Consider the following 15,901-nt stretch of genomic DNA (forward strand, 5'->3'; position numbering starts at 1 on the left):
CAAGTACCTCGTAGTTGTGTCATATAAAAATTAAGCTACAAGCAGCATATTGAAAATACTAAAGCTAAGACTCAAGCTAGAAATAATGTGATAAAAAGACTTACGTCATTCAGATCGGAAGCTAATCAAAGTGGATTACTAAAAACAACCAGCTGACCTCCCAAAAAACTATCGACCAATTGCTCTACTGTCTATAATGTATAACCTACTCGAAAGACTAATTTTTAACAGAATAAGCTTAACAATCCTTAAAGCTATACCAATTGAGCAAGCAGGTGTTAGACCAAATCGAGGTTGCACAGACCAGGTGTTATTTCTTTGTTCTTACATAGAAGCCGACTTTCAAAGAAAACTAAAGAGTTCTGCTGCGTTCGTAGATCTGTCAGCAGCTTTCGACACCATCTGGCGAGAGGGAACAATTTATAAACTCTTATTCACTATTCCTTGCAAATTCACCGTTAGATTGATAGAAAATATGCTCACCGACAAAGTATTTCAAGTAAGTATAGGATCCGAAGTAAGCACCCACAGAAAACTCAAAAATGGTCTGCCACAAGGCTCTATACTCGCACCACTGCTTTTTATCATTTACATCGCAGACATGCCAACAACAACATCAACAAAAGAGATTCTTACGGAAGACCTAGAGTTTATGGAAAATTACTTTCAAAAATGGAGACTTCGCTACAATGCCTCAAAGACCAAAGTAACCTGCTTCCACCTGTAACGATGTTCTGATCGTTTAATAGTTCGAACCGTGGGAGTATCAATATTTGCGCATCCACTTCTACAACGAGACGACAAAGTGGGATTCGGAACGGCTATTTAAGGCGTGTGACTAGCGGAATTAGGGAGTCTTCTAGCTAGCGCTCTAGGCTCCCTGACTCGCCGGTGTAGTGAACCTGCGAGCCAACCCGGACAGAGAGATTTCCGTATTGAGGATCGTACTTTGTCCTTAACCAAGCGGAACCCATCGGTATTGTGTATTAAACATTACCGTGGATCTGCACAGAGCCAACACGGACAGAGAGATTTCCGTATTGAGGATCGTACTCTGTCCTTAACCAAGCGGAACCCATCGGTATTGTGTATTGAACATCGCCGTGGGTCTGCACAGCCGGATATTTTATTTGTGAGTACGTTCAGAGCTCCCGCTGAATTGAAGCGGAAGCGAGCATAAGTCTGCGTGTGATCGACTTCATTTCTTTATTAGTAATAATTAGTGTCTTTTCTTTTATAGACGTTCACCGGGGAGTTCATTTATCGCGGGACCCAGACGGGGACGTAGAATTCACTTCATTTTTATTTATTGTATGTACGGCGTAGAATTCATTTTATTTTATTTATTGTATATATGCTAAATTAATAGATTTATTTTTTTATTTCAACCTGTGTTTTACTGAATCTGTCGCCCCGAAAGAGCTACCCATCACACACCTAAACAACAATCTAGCTTTAAGGACCCTTAACGTTCACTTTGATAACACACAACTCAACCACAATAAACATCCAAAATATCTAGGCGTGGGCTTGGACAGAACGTTAAGCTTTAGAGAATATTTAAGTACAGTTGCTGAGAAGCTAAAAACCAGAAAAAACATCATTCAGAAGCTTTGCGGCACAGCATGGGGGGCATCGTCATCCACACTTAGGTCTTCAGGCTCAGCTCTTGTTTATTCCATAACTGAGTACTGCGCGCCAATATGGATCAACAGTGCTCACGTTAGAAAGATAAATGTTCAGCTAAATAACACCATGAGAATGATCGCTGGAGTAATAAAATCTACACCAACACATTGGCTACCAGTGCTGAGCGACATTTCACCACCACATCTTCGCCGATTCAATCTGCTTACCAAAGAATATAACAAGATCCTTAGCAACACGGCGCTGCCGATTCATAAGTATATGGAAAATGCAACTAAAAGTCGACTGCGCCGAGTCGAATGCAACTGAAAGTCGATCCAGAAAATCTCCAATACAAACTGCAGAATCAGTCGCAGCCACACGGTTTAACATGATCACCAAATAGATTCATGAATGGTGGGCAGCTCAACCAAATATAGCCATATCTTGCATCACAGAGACACCTCCTGGATTTGACCTATTACGTAAAACCTGGTGCACACTTAACCACATCAGAACTCAACATGGTTGATGTGCAGATATGTTGTACAAATGGGGCTAGATACAATCACCACTATGCAGCTGTGGCAAGGTCCAATCTATCAAGCACATAACGGAAGAGTGCCACCAGCGAGCCTACGAGGGTAGTTCACATGACTTCCTGTTTGCGACGATCGAGTCGATTAACTATATACACAACCTCGACGTTTGCCTATAAACTGGGCATGATTTAAGTATTTTTATATCGAGTCAATTTTAGCGTTTATTGGAATGTTTATTGTAATATTGTGGATGTGCCGAAATGCCATACGCTAAATGAAAAAAATATCTAAAAACAACAACTTCAACAACGTCAAAGAAAAACGCACAGTATGGTAGAATGAACTAAACAGATAAACAACCATTACCGTCCACTATTCGGCCGTATTCCTCGACATAATCGACTAAAATTTAAAAGAACATTTATTGATATAGTCGAGCTATTTACCCACAATTCAATCCATAATGTGGAAAAATCAGTAGACAAAAAATATCACAAATACCTCAGAAGTACTACAACGAGGTACACAACTAATGCAATTCATAATGTGGGGAAAGCAGGAGACAGGAAATATCACAAATACCTCAGATAGACTGCGTACAGGTGTCTAAAGATTTAAATAAAATATGGTGTATTCGAAAATCATTAATGATAACTATTGATGCAATGTGATCCAATTATCCAATTAACGAGACACTCACTGCAGTTTCGTCTCGTAAGCTGTGGGCCAGTGTGCTTTGAAATGACCGACGCAACATTAGCTTATCACTGTTAACCACTGGTAATACGAAATATGAAGGTTTTATTGTTTTAATTCATTTTTTTATAAGCTTACGTCTATTTAAATGTATTTAATTTTTTATAATTTTACTGTGTTATATTTTAATAATTGTTAATGTAATTCCTAAACGAAATAAAATAAAATTTAAAAATAAGATTTTAAGTTGATTAAAATCTATATTTTTTTAAAAATTAATTTTGTGAGCACCTCACAAGCCCTTTTCGTGTAAAAAGTCCGTCGTCGGTAAATTTTCTGTAGCAACTAGTAGACCTAATTTAATTATGCCACTCGGTGTCCAACTTATCAAAACTAGAACCAAATTATTACAAAGTTTTGTCGAAAAAGTAATTTATCACTCAATCTGAGCGCCAACACTATTCCCCTAAAACTAAGAGAATGGCAGTGTTACACGAAACTTTTCCCATTTCGTTGCCATCTCACGACAGCCGTCATTCCAAATTAAAAAAAGGTGTTTGCAACATTCGGGGCCGAACCAGTGTGTTTCATATCTGACAAGATGTTTGGTGTAAATTCGAAACTTTTGATTCGGATGCGAAAATTGAAGAATAATGCCTCAGCATATAAATTAATGCAGTATATATATATATATATATATATATATATATATATATATATATATATATATATATATATATATATATATATATATATATATATAGTAAACTCTTAAATATTGGGGAAATCTGCAAGAAATACTCTAATGTGTATCAATTGTTTCGCCGAACGTTTTCGCCAAAGAGAATTAATTTGGCTTCTTCAGGGCTGAAAGAGAATAAATTATAATTAGCTACCATATATTATATATATATATATATTAATGTGATATCAAGAATTTTAATTTTAAAACTTTACAAAAAATATATATAAAACATTATTTAATGTAATAAAATAAACTGATTAAAATACCTTCAAAAATTTTTAGCATACAATGTTTATCAAACAAAATTCGATCTACGTACGTAAACCTTCAATAATGCGTGGATAATATAATACAATTACAATCTAAAATCCAGCTTATTATTCTACATAAACAAATCAAGTAATATTCAGTGTCCTTCCCAATGCAATTTTGGTATATCGATTGTACCAAGAAAAATTTGTATGAATTATCCAATTCTCTCCACAGCTCTGTGTCCCCTCTCAGAACAAATTTGATCTCCTTCGACTATCGACAACTTATTCACACGTTACTAATATGATATAATATAATTTGACCCAAAATTCTCAAATTGAATATGAATGTTTCTCCCGTTGAAACGCTTCCTCTGCCTTGAGTTGTCCAATTCCTCGTTCTATGTAAAATTAACTGTCAGTTCTCAGCAGCCTCCTATGTAATTGGCAATATTAAACAAGATATTGCAATTTAGTGTCTTCAATGCTCTCCTTCGAATGCACGTACCTTTCCAATGATGCCAGCCTCTTTTACTCTCGCCAAACTGAATCTCTCGTTCCGAAATAAACAGCGATACGTAGAATAGAAGTAGGAAAAGAAGTAGGAAAAGTTTACTTACAAATTTGTACCAGATCAACTACCGTCAGACACACTTACTTCACTAACTCACAACTTATTCTTTATCACTTACTACCCCTGGAGACCACCTCGAAAACCAACCATTCACTTTAAGAAACTGGAACTAACTACTTCTCTCATCTCATCTATCCATCCAACCAACCTCTCATTATACACACTCATCTCACCACTTTCCAAATTCTCGGCCAATTAGAAATTTGCATACCACTCCCCACATAAAATCAGAAATACCTACAGACTTTCCTAATTCATATTATTTCTACAAGGACACTTAATTTCTACTGGGTATTTACAGATTCCGAAAAACCATTTACTTATTAACTATTTTTATTATCCTGTTCATGGCGCAAACCCGGATTACGGAACACTTTATGGCTTATGGGAAAAAACCATCGTTAACTTCTATTCATTGTACCCGCACTATCCACTTGTTATATTTATACAAAAGATTATTTATGACTAAGATTACCTTTTGTTAATTCCAGGCAGTTCGGAGCAGCAGTTCGGACTTTTACCGATAATACAGCCGTTTTAGTTTCAAACAAAGACCCAGGCATAGCAGCTGAAAAGCTGCAAAATTACTTGCATACATTAGAGAATTGGTTGACAAAATGGAAAACTCAATAATGAAAAATCGGCACAAATTACATTTACGACAAGAAGACGCACTGGTCTACAAGTTAGTGTAAACAATTTACCCATTCCTGCTAGAGACGTTGTAAAATATCTTGGATTGCATTTGGACTAAAAGCTCACCTGGAAGCAACACATTACCGCCAAAAAAACTCAGCTCAGTATAAAATTAAATTAAATGAATTAGTTACTTGGCAGAAAGTCATAACTATCATTGAAGAACAAAATATTGCTTTACAATGTCATACTAAAACCATTATGGACTTACGGTGTAGAACTTCGTTTAAGTTTCGTAACAAAGTAGGTCTTCTAACAGGGCACTGTAAGCTGAATAGGCACTTGAAGCTGATGGGATTATCAGATGATGATCTGTGCAGATTCTGTCACCTCGAAGAAGAAACAGCAGAGCACATTCTATGTCAGTGTGAATATTATCTAGGACGAGAGGATCACAATAGATCTGAAAAGATCGCAGTGGAATAGGAAAAAAGGCCACCTCTCTAAATCTATCTATCTATAGTCCTCTCGCTTGGACAGTTATGGCAAAAAACAACCTTATCATTTGCACCTGTTGGTGTACATTTATCCATGGTGATTTAGAAAAATAGACTGAGTAATTGACAGCCAATTTGACCAGTGAAACTTTAACAATATAACCGCTACCAACTGACAAATTTCGGATATATGTGTATATATATATATATATATATATATATATATATATATATATATATATATATATAGTTATAATTAATTAAAACTAAATTGAAGACAATCTGAGCAACAAGCATAAACCAATATTTAACTTTATTCCTTTGTGATATTTTCTCTTAAGTGACTTCTTTTTTAATTAAAAATAGCGGATACGAAATTCACATAAAACGGTAGAATAAAGTTACAAAAGAAAAAACCTTGTATTTTTAAATCTCTTGGCCACTTTTTAAAACTGCATAGTGTTTTCATAATTACCTTTATCGTAGTCACAAAACGGGAGTGTCCTTCCATAGCCATTTTTTTTTGTTCTACCTCGGAACAAAAGTACCAAATAGCTCCATCACTCTCTGCTCCCTTTCAGGGCCGTTATCAATGATTCCAACCGGATGAAATAAAAAGAACTTTTTTTGTCCCGGGAAACAAACAATTTTTCGTTAAAAGCAAGTTGACAATATCACATGGGCGTAGATAGGTCGCATGCATTATATTCTCGATAACAATGAAAATAATTTTTCGTGTTTTATTCATTGCAATTGTTTAAATTTATTTTTTTCTTGACACATCATTACTGATTCTGGATTGATACTTTTATTCAGTTAAAATCTACTTACTTAAAAAAGATCAAAATGAAGTAGTTAACAAAGAAGAAATAAAAACAGATAAAACAAAAGAAATAATAAATATACTAAAAAGAGGAGAGGCAGTTCGCTACTACAAAATAGAGAAAACGATAAAAAATATGGGTGAAAAAGGTAATGAAATCCTTAGAGACTGGGAAATGGGAACACTATTTTTAAAAAAGATGGCAGATGGGAATACAACAACTATAGAGGTATAATGCTCCTAAGCATTTATTCCGAAGTATATCAAAGAATATTAGAAAAAAGAATACTTAAAAAAGTAGACAATAAACTGGCGAAGTCATAGAGCGGATTAAGAAAAGGACGGAGTATCTCTCTGAAGTAACTATTATAAAATACACGAATCGGAAAAAAAAAGATAAGTCATAGGCGTAACCAGATTGTACATGATTAGAAACGCGGCAATAAGAGAACAGATGAACATACAACCAATCGAAAAAGAAATTTAAGAGGCCCAGCTAAGACGGCTTGGCCACAGGGTTCGGATAGATAAAGATAGACTAGTAAAACAAGACTGAAACCGCGAAGAAATGTTAAAAGACTAAAGGCAGCACAATGAAGACGTGAGGCGATTACCGCCATACTGGACAAGAGGGAAATTACCAAAGAGCAAGTCAAGAAGAGAGAAAAGGGCAAGAAGAAATGGAGAAAATTTATCTACGAAAACTTAAAAGAGAAAAAAGAACTACGTTCAACACCATAGATGAGAAGATTTAATGCTTTAGATCAGTGATTCCCAAAGTCGTCTATATCGATCTCAGGGGCCGATGAAAATCTGCAAGTGGCCTACGTGGGCGAAAAAAAAAAATTGGGGGTCTATAAAATGAAAAGGGATCAATAGCAAGAAATTTCAGTCATCAATCCTTGTCGTCTAAACAAATGCCCTTGTGGCTTTTATGCAACGAAGTTTTTAGGAATGACGCTATGAAGTCATTTAAGATGGAAGATCATCTGAGAATATGTTACTCTGATAAGACAGATTTGAAATATTTTCAAAAACTAAGACCCACGCCGGACAAAATCTTCGCTTTCACATTACAAAAAAACTATGATGGTTTGCGAGTGGAAAACCGCATACTATCGGAAAACAGTTAATTTTACCAGCCATTGAAGTGGTTTTAAAATCTGTTCTACACAAACCTGTATCTGATATCATTAAAACAATTTCTTTAAGCAAGAACAAAATTTAAAGATGTATTGATGATATCAGTTATGATGTTTAAACTTATTTTAAACAATTAGCCTTAGTTTCTTGTATACGGTTTCTCCACGATAGCCTTTTATCGAATTTTATATCTAAATTTTTTTGATTATGTACTACATGAAGGGAAATTCCATGTAGCTGTAAATTTGGTTGGCTAAAAATGTGTTGGTAAAAATTTAAATGCCTGTATTTTTTACTAAACTGCATTAATACTGACTTAGGTGGTAAAAATGTAAATACCAATCTTGATTACCAATGATTGATACTTTACGGTATTTTGAAGTAAGGTTTGTGTACTGAATGTGGTTCTATTACAAAATAATAAAATCAAAATCCCCAATCTGTTTTGTGACATTATATCTGGTGTGCACAGAAAAAATAACTCGGTTTAATTTACTTAGGGCTACTATAAACATAATATGCACTATTTTATTCGTACTTTTATTTGAAGAATAGTAAAATTTTAATCAAAGTTGTGTCGTAGCTTGTCACAAATTTCTTAATTCGAGTCTATGTTTCCGTTTAAAATATGGCGATCGCGTGCTGACAAACTTCAAAGGCGGCATCTGAGAGTGTGCATTCTGATTGTTATTTATTCTGTGGTTTTACCTTGAAAATGAAGACGTTAAAGTCATAAAAAGTGTCAACAGACACGAAACATGTTAGCTTGCACAAATATTTAATAGGTAGAAGGCAGACGTATTAATGACAGACGACAAATGATCTGGCGGGAGGTAATGTCAAAGTATAGACAGGACTAAATATCCAAAAGTTAACAAAAAATGTCAAAATATGGAAAAGTTTGCAATAGTCCACTGAGGAGACAGCACCCAAAAAATATATTACAATATTTTGTACTATCTAAAGTGGTTTCCAATTAATTTACAACAACTTATTACTATAATAAAGTATGACTTTTTTTGTATTTTAGCCTTGGTTTAGAACCTTTTGTTATTACATTACCTTTTATTATGAATTACTTACAAATATTAGTATTCATTCATTTAGGATTACACAGGGAAAACACTTCTCACGCTCAGGGTTTCATCAGAGCGACTTCATTGTAACACACAAGATATAAACCACGATTAGATTGGTGGGCAACAAATAGGTACACATATAATAGAAATATTCATTCAAACGATCAAATTTTTCATTCACACCTTTAATTTAATTTTTTGTAGAAATACTATAATGAATTTAAAATTTTTTGTATTTTTAAGTTTAATGGCGTCTTTAATACGGCGGAGTAAAAACTCTACAAAATAATAATACGCCCAGTCCTAACATATGGTTCAGAAACCTGGACTTTAACAAAAAGCAATGAAAACATGTTAGGATGTTTCGAAAGAAAAATACTAAGACGAATCTATGGAGCGGTAAATGAAAATGGTGTCTGGAGAAGACAATACAACTTCGAACTCTATAGAATATACCAGAAACCAGATATCGTAAAACACATTAAGATAGGACGTCTGAGGTGGGTAGGCCATGTAATGCGGATGGAGCACACCGACCCATCTAGAAAAACGCTCCTTGATAGACCTACTGGTCAAAGAAAAGGAAGACCCAGAACAAGATTCCTACATAACATAGATCAAGATATGAGAAATATGGAAATACGTGCTTGGCGGAGGAAGGCGATAGATAGGGACGAGTGGAAGAAAATTCTTGGGGAGGCTAGGACCCACACAGGGTTGTAAAGCCAAAATGATTATGATGGCGTTTCTAAACCAGCTTTCAGCAATTCAGCCATGTACTTGTATTGACTTGTAACAGACAGTTAAAGAATTTGTGATTTAGATCAGCTATACTAGTTCCATACTCACATCTGTTTGTTGGCAGAACTCCGATTTTATATGGATGCTTCGGAAAACATCCATGATCTACTTTTAATCTTAGGATGGTCGACACTGTATTTCTACTTAGTGTATTTCTACTTAGTGCAACAACTTTGTAAAATTGGTTCGCAGCCACTGTTGGTTGAAATTTAAACAAATTAGTGCCTTTAGTTTCACCGAACTAATTCCAACGTCTGTCCCATTTAAATTTAATATGCTGTTATACATAATATGCACGGAGATCACATGTGTTAAATTCTATGTATGTGTTCTAAATATGTGGGTGCTTTAGTGGAATTTTAGCTACTGAATCCGCAATACTACTATCCAATATGTCTGAATGTCCCTTAACCCATACGAATTTAACATCATACAATAAAGTTGATAATTTTAGTAACTGTTGAAAAATTTTTAGTATGAATATATTGCTGTTAATTGTGACCTTCTTCTTTTTCTGGTACCGTCTTCAGTAATAAAGGTTGGCTATAACCATTGCAAATTCGTCTCTATCTTTTACTTTTCTTAAGAGCGTCTGTGTGTCAGGGTTAAGGTCCAGTAGGGAATGTTTTTCAGCCAGGATATTTGTCGACTATGAGGACCCCTTTTTCCTTCGATTTTACAATTTTGACTTTTGTTTTATTTTATTTTACAATTTTTTAATAAATTTAATACTGATAATACTTACTTTTACTTATTTATCGTGTCCGGACATATCATTCAGAAAATTTCGGTCCAGTATCGGGCTACGTCGGTTCCATCCTTGTTGGCGAGCCACAAATCTTCGAAGGTATATCGATGAGGACACTTTGTGCATGTGAGAAGATGTTCCATTTTCTGTGTTTCTCCTCAGTTACAGTTCACATCATCTGGGTCAATTTTTCCCCATTTTGCCATATTTGATTTTACTGGAGCGACCCCCGTTTTTATTCTAATCATAGTTTTACACGTCTAGAGACTGGCCGGTCCATTGAACCTGGGTAAGAGGAAAATACTCAAGCGGTTCATCCTGCACTGTTTCAAGGAAGGTTTTCATAGATTTTAGTCGCTTTCGTGGTGTTCGAGCTTTGTATAGGGCATGCCGCTCGTCCGCGATCTATTTAATTTTCTCTATGTGCTCTGCAATACCTCTGCGTGTTGAGGGTTCTGCAAAACCCGCTGCTTTATATAGATTTGAGAGTGATGTTGGTTTCATGCACCCCGTTACTATCTTGCATGTCTCATTTAGCGCAGTATCAACTTGTTTGGTGTGGGCAGCTCTGCCCCAAACGGAGCACGCATATTCAGCAGTTAAAATTTGGAGTTTTTGCTTGGTTTCCTTTGCGCGAATGTGAAAAGCGCAGACTTGGGTTTTAGAGGAAGTGCTTAGTTTCGTGCTAGTGGTAAAGAAATAAAAATGAGTGTACGTCAAGTGGAGTGAAAAAGAAACAATGATTACATAGATAAAGTCAAGATAAAAGCTGCCTATTCCAGATTAACTAATTCTGCTTAAGTGCGCCACAACGGCTAAAATATTCAAAACGTAAAAAATAAAATAAAGAACATTAGATCCACATACTATCAGGAAATGAAAACAGTTGAAAAATCAATGGGCACTGAAGTTGGCGCAGATGCTGTTTACAAACATAAGATTAAGTGGTAGGAGACTTTACATGCGGTTATCAGAGACAGATACAGAGGTAAATAATAATAACTACCAGTCAAAAAGAACTTCATTTATTTTTTTTAAATATTTATTGAAATGTACCTACAAATTATTACAAAGAAATCGTTGAGTTAATTCTGAATTTTTAAATTTTGTTCAGTTCTTATCTAAATTATGAATTTGCTTTGCCAGGAGACACTTCCGTTACCATTAAAATAGTCAACGTATTAACTTCTGATAGCTTCTGCTTGTCGGGAATAATTATTACTACCTCTAGATGAGACAGATTTTAGTTCCTTATTTAGTTCAGATCGCCATTTCCCAAAATTTAAGACACTCGTGATAATATCTTAAGAATCTACAGATTCGCTGATAATACAGGTTTTGCTGGTTTTTCTCAGCCAATTATGAATGCTGCATGCAGCAGTCACTATTAAATCAACTATAGATGTTTTTGTGGAATATGTTTGTCAAATATACGAAATCTCGAAGGTATTTTTAACAATTCTCCGTAGTCTAGATAAGCGGTAGTTAAAAATTTTCTTTCGTTTGTCTATAACTTCTCGAAAAGGATATTACGACAGCATCCTTTAGTAAGTTGTGAGTCTTATTTTTTTAAATATTTAGCAGTAATGAATTTGCAAAAAACACCCCCATCAGACGCTCTTCCATTAGATCCAACGTCAATGTAGGAAAAACAGTAATTGTCGTCAACTAAAGCCAATACTATTATACTATTACAGCCCTTATAGTTAAAAAAATTTGAATCACAGTTTTCAGGACGTTTAATATTCACATGTTTTCCATATATGGCTCCTATATACCCTGGAAAGTTCCATTTTGTTCTGAAACCTTCTTGGATTATTCCCCAATCTTTTCTTGTGAAAGGTACCTGAAATTAGAATTTATACTCCAAATATGTCGATAGAGAGAATGGTTTCAATTTAGAAAAACTGAATTTTAAATAATACTGTAAAAGAGAGAAAAATCACGCAATAAAAAAATTAAGCCAAAACTGCAAATAATAACACTCTGTAGATAGCAATCTGAGATATAGTTTTATTTTCAGAACAATACAGAAATTGAAGTACAGGATCATGAAGAGCCGAATAGTATTCAGGTCGTTACTCCAACACCTACCACTAAAACACCTTGCCGTGCACAAATTGGCAGAAGAAAAAACAAGATGAGCGAATTGAAGCTATTCAATGTGATTGACGAACTAAAACAATTAAAAAGTGCCTCTGTTCAAGGTGATGACGAAATTTGATTTTTTTGAAAAAAATATAGCTTCACAATTGCGGCAGATGCCGCTGGTAAATTCTCTTAGAGTAAAAACAAAGATACAGGCTTTATTAGCAGAAGAACGTATTTCGTTGATGCAAGAAACCAATTTGCAAGAAGATTCATGGAATGCTCCTGCGACCTCCTCTACTGTACAATACCTATAATTACAATAGTAATCGCTTAAGAGCCTAAAATTCGAATGAGAAAAATAGTAGATTTACTGGAGATATACCCTCAAAAGCTGTTCGTTCCATAGATTCAGTTAAAGAATCTGATGTTAAGGAGTTTTATAATTTATAATGTCATAAATTGTATTTCAAACCCAATCTAAATACATAAATAAGTGAAAAATGGTTAGAAGTTATTAAAGACTTACCTGAATATAACTTTTAAAAGCAACCCCTATTGTCTTACAAACTTCTGGAATAAACTCACACATTGTTGAACGTGGAATTCTGTACAGAAATTCCAAAGACCCAGAACTGTCTCCACTAGCAAAAAATCTTAATGTAACTTCCAGTTTTGTCCTGGCAGACATTGCATTTCTCATGTGGGTATTCGTTCGCTGAATGTCATTTGAAACTTTTAAAAGTAACTCATCAATTTATCTAGTTCCATTCGAAGGTTATTCCTATAAGCAGAAATATCTTCAGTTCTCAGTAGCTGGAGAAGGGTGCTAGAGGCACCCATATATAGACGACGTGCGATCCAATTTCTAACATACACTTAATTCTTCTACCATTTGACTTCTGTTCACGTAATATATCCTCCAATATGTCCGCTATTTGGTCAATTAAAATCGTTGTCAGGTTGTCTATACAACGATTTATAGCCTGACTACTCATTATTAAGTTGTTTTTAAATCTATATCCTTGTATTAATTTTTGAAAATTAATCTGGAAGGACGCTACACACACAACTGAACTAGCATGCAAAAAAGCATGCTAGTTACAGTAGCATGTGTGAATACGAAAACACTTTTCACTCGGCCGAGTACACTGGTATGTGCGAATGGGCCTTATCTTCCGCAATGGAAGGGGGAGCATGTTTAATGTTTCTGTTTTTATTGTTCAATTTGTTCACCATCTTCCATATTTGAGTTGATGGGTATGTGAAGTTAAGTATAACTATATGACTCGAAATCATGTTAAAATAATCCCAAAACCGATTTATTTTACCACTCTAGACAACTAGACAGATATATTACATCCTAATTCGAATAAATGAAGCACTACACGTTCTCTTCTTGTAGTCATTTAAAGTATTATATAGATTTATAGTACATACCCACGTCACTGCAATATTTCAAAAATTATATTGTGGAAATTTCGCCACATAAAGATTATACATAGTACATAAAAAGGTTGACTTATATTCAGAAATCTCCAAAGAGCGAACAGAATAATAAAGAAAGAATATCAGATAGAAGCTAATTTGAAATTCAAATTTCAAAGTGGCTTAAATACCATGTCTCTGAATTCGAAATTAAAAATAGAGCCATTAGTCCTTTTTGCCTATAAATAAGGGAGCTTGTTGGGAAAATCGAGCTATTTAAATAATGAACATTTGGATTGAGCGCTTCATGTTAGCCATTTGTTATTACACGAAAATATGTAAATTAAAATAATAAAACAATTAATATAAAAAGAAGCTGTTAACTCTACAATAAATATACTGTTCCATTAAGCGAAAAGGGGGTGGCTTAGTAATTGTATTTGATAAACTATGAGCACAATCATCTATTATATCTAGTAGCATACTCAAAAAATAGTATTTCTTTTTAATTGTTTCTTTATTTTGTTTATATAATAATTAATACATTATGTATGTAAGTATTGAAAAGTAACCAGATTGTGTGATTTACTAAAGATTTAGAGCTAAGTTGGTTATTTTACTACCATAACCTCAAATTGACAAAATAGTGTTTATATTATGACGTGCAGTCTAACCTCCTTTACACAAAAAGTATATGAAAAGTATACAAAAGTATATATTATACTATGAAAACAGGCGGTATACGTGTTGAGTTAGGTGGAAAGTATATAAACGTATTTTTTGCATAAATCGCTTCTAAGTATCACCAGAAATCGTAATTTCAATCACTCCACGTGAGTCTTCCAAAGTGGGCTTGGTGTTTTATTTAACAATATAACAAAAAAAACACAAATGCAGTATTTTTTCTTATTATATCATATCTTAGCAACTATAGGTTTTAGGACAATTTTCAAAAAAAAAATAAGTAATATCTAGGGTAGATGTGTTACTGAGTGGGTAAATTGAGAAACGTCATTTTCTGGGATACCAAACACGAAGAAATTATTCAAGAACTGGAACACTAGAATATAAGCAAAATGAGCAAGAACTGTATAAGAGCGAGAAAGCGGCCGCGCGCTCGTCTTCTTCTAACTCCGGCACTAAGATATTAACCAACTTCTTTTTTAACAGGCATATTTTAAAGTACTTTTTATATGTACTTTATTAAAAATAACTAACGATTGAAAGTTATTTTGTAATTGTTTAGTAACTCAAGAATATATTAGTTATTAACGAATGTCCCTAGACCCTCCTATTTAACGAATTTTAAATTTTCAAAATACCTTTAAAAGTTTGAATGCCCTCCTATATGTCGTAAAATGTTTAGCTATTTATAGTTTATTTTTGATATTTCATAATTTTGAAAATAATCGATCAGGAGTTAGTTAACAACTATAGCTTCACCTTCTTCGAAGCCCTCACTGCGTTTCTACCTGACATTTATAAAATTATTGTCCAAACCTTATCTATATCTGGATCGTTCCTAAGTAGGCTTAGAGCCTAAAGCAAGGATGCATAGCTGTCAATAGCGTCTGTACACACAAGAGTGTGTGCATCCTTAAACTCGTTAATATCCAAGGATAGCGTATTGATTTAATTACTAGTAGCCGTTTATTTATTTATTTATAGTTTTATCAAATATGAAAACCAAAACGGGTTTACACCAAAGAAAGTAGAATGGAAAATTCAGAATCTCACACTGATTTTCATCGTTTGTTCCATATATAGTTTTATGTTTTTTTTTTGCGTTGAATCACAGTCCACGTATTATCGGATATCCATGGCTTACGGCCCGTGGAAACCACAGTCTTTTGCAGCCTCGATTTGCTTATCTTTGACATAAATGTGCTCTCAGGGTCACTATCAGTAATATTCAATAAAAGGACTCAAATATATGACAATAACAATCAGCATAGCTTTTTCACTACGAAGGCGCAGTCATTTGCCAATAAATTGGGTTTTTCGAAGACTAGAAAAATAATTACAGAAAACTGAAGCTTTGTTACCCACTGGTTACCACTTATTTGCAAAGTTTGGAGATGTGTTTGTTCTCGGCGAGGACTGGTTTACTTATGACTGGAAACTATCGTTTATAAGGCACATAAAATTACTTCACTAAGGCACT

The 15,901-nt window shown here is 34.4% G+C and overlaps 1 protein-coding gene across 1 annotated transcript in view; it reads right to left on the bottom strand.

The window, feature by feature from the left end:
• LOC140436452 (uncharacterized) overlaps nt 1–15,901 on the bottom strand; it is a 508,405-nt gene that overhangs the window by 438,248 nt on the left and 54,256 nt on the right. The gene's annotated exons all lie outside the window — the stretch shown is intronic.

The sequence above is a fragment of the Diabrotica undecimpunctata genome, chromosome 3, assembly GCF_040954645.1.
Source record: "Diabrotica undecimpunctata isolate CICGRU chromosome 3, icDiaUnde3, whole genome shotgun sequence".
In the NCBI taxonomy this organism is placed as follows: Eukaryota; Metazoa; Arthropoda; class Insecta; order Coleoptera; family Chrysomelidae; genus Diabrotica; species Diabrotica undecimpunctata.